A 2,459-nucleotide genomic window follows, 5' to 3' on the forward strand; every position below is an offset into this window, starting at 1 on the left:
GCCGGGGGCCCAGAAAGGACCTCCCCGGGAAATCGGCGCCACCCAGCGGGCAGCCGCCTCATCGCGCCGGGCCGGCAAAGCCACACCCCGCGTCTCGCGTCACTGACCAACGTCACGGCTATTGGCTTGTTCCTATTGTGGCGTCACTACAGCACCGCCCAGCTAGGGTCTCCCAGGCAACCGATATATACAGAGGACCACGTGGAGGAAAAGCACGCCAGTTTGGAGGGCGTGGAGCTTGGAAAGAAGTGGACCGGAATGTGACGCGACGCAGCAGCTGGAAGGTATTGGAAAAGAAGAGGTGTCACGGGAGAAGGCTCGGAACTTGAGCCCCGGGGCATAACTACTTTCAGATTTTAGAGACAGCTTCACGTTGTCTTCCCATCGGAGCCGAGGCAGATCCTGATCCTCATCCTCTTCTTTTTCCCTCTACTAGTCCTTTTTAATTTTTTATTTAGAGACAGGATCTCGCTGAGTTGCTGAGGCTGCCTTTAAATTTGTGAGCCTCCTGCTTTAGCCTCCTGAGATGCTGGGATTACAGTCGTGCTCCAAGACACCAGCTCTTTTCCTCTAAAAAAATCTCCTTTTACCTTCATGGGACCGGTGGTTAGTGGTGAGTGTTTGTATGGAGGTAAACGGAGGCACTGAGTCACTGGAAAGAATTTTCTTTGAAATTTTAAGAAAAAGCCAAGATGAAAATTGAATTTTTGCTGCTCCCCTTCTTAGATATAGCCTCCTCCTTTTCCTGCATGCTGGTATACAAAACCACCCAACCAGGTAGGTTGGTGCCAAGGCAAATCCAGGTTTTCAGCTTCTCTTGGACTGTCAATCCTTCCCTGTGCTCTTAGCTTCTCTTTTTCCAAGACTGGATGTCTCCAGTCACCACATCCTCAAGGTCTCCCTCTTGTATTTTCCAAAGAAATGAGAGGCAACTAGTAGGGGAATGCTTACATTTCCCCCTAAAAACACATCTGAATCCATCTGCTCCAGGAGCCATGAAGGAGGTGTCCTTCTTCTTGCCCAAGACTAATCCCTTCTGGGTCTCAAATCTTTGTTTCCTTGGGGCCCTCACTCCATTGTTTCATTTTTACAGATAGGCAAACTGGGGATACAGGAGTGAACTGAACAGGCACAACTCTGCCCTCAGGGAGCTTACATTCTAGTAGAAGCAGGAGGACAATAACCAAAAGTAAAATAGATAGTGTGCTAGGTGGCACTAAGAGCTAGGGAGGCCAATCAAGGTGGGGGGGGGATATGGAGTGTGTAGAGTGTAGTCTGAGATGCCCCAATGAGAAGGTGACATTTGAGTAGTCTGAAGAAGGTGCAGAGTGATCACATACTACATATCTGGAGAAAGAATGCTGTAGGCAGAGGGGACAATGAATGCCTGAGGTACTGAGGTGGGAGCTACCTGCCACTTTCGAGGAAGAACAAGATTGGTGTGTGTTGGATACAGCTTGACATGACTGCAGCCATCCTGAGTCATAACTGCTATGATTGATCCTGAGTAACCTAGCTGGTTTCCCCTGTAGTTTGCCAGCAAACTGTAAATAGATGAAATCATTAGAGTCATATGTGGCCTTTTACAGTAGGATTCTGGCTCCAGGAATGTGTCCGACTCTTTGGTATTATCTTAAAAGAAACCTTGCTGGGCATGGTGGTGCATACCCATAATTCCTGGCTACTTAGGAGGCTAAGGCAGAGGATTGCAGATTTGAGGCCAGCCTCTGCAATTTAGATCCTGGCTCAAAAACAAGTAAGTCAGTCAGTAAGTAAGTAAGTTGGCTGGGGGTGTAGCTCAGTGATAACAGCCCCTGGTTTCAATCCCCACTTCTGCCAAAAAAGAAAAGAAAAGAGAAAAAAGAGCCAAGCATGGTGGTGCAAGCCTGTAATCTCAGTGACTCGGAGGCTGAGACAGGAGGATTGCGAGTTCAAAGCCAGCCTCAGCAAAAGTGAGGTGCTGAGCATCTTAGTGAGACCCTGTCTCTAAATAAAATACAAAATGGGGCTGGGGCTGTGGCTCAGTGGTCGAATGCCCCTGAATTCATTCCCTGGTCGCCACCCCCCAAAAAAAGAAAAAAAAAACCTGTTATTTTGTGTACCTATATGAATATGTAACAATGAATCTCACTGTTATGTGTACTTTTAATGAACCAATAAAAAGGGGAAAAAAAGAGAGAAACCAGGGACATTGCAGCCAGCCACTTTTGTCCTAACCATTAAATCTGCCCCAAATTGGGGGACTCCAACTGGCCTTGACACCCTGGACCAGTCTCTGTCAGTAAATCTCCCAATGTATGGCATTCTTTGTGATCCTGGATCTGTCTGCCTCTCTTTATTCAGTCTCAAGCACCCTGGGGCTAATCCTCATACACTAGGACCTAGTTGTTTGGAGAGAGGTGGGGGAAGTGGGAGATGATGAGGAAGTGATGGGCTAGCCTTGTAGGACCTTGGCTTTT

This window comes from Sciurus carolinensis, chromosome 11 (assembly GCF_902686445.1).
Source record: "Sciurus carolinensis chromosome 11, mSciCar1.2, whole genome shotgun sequence".
Taxonomy (NCBI): Eukaryota; Metazoa; Chordata; class Mammalia; order Rodentia; family Sciuridae; genus Sciurus; species Sciurus carolinensis.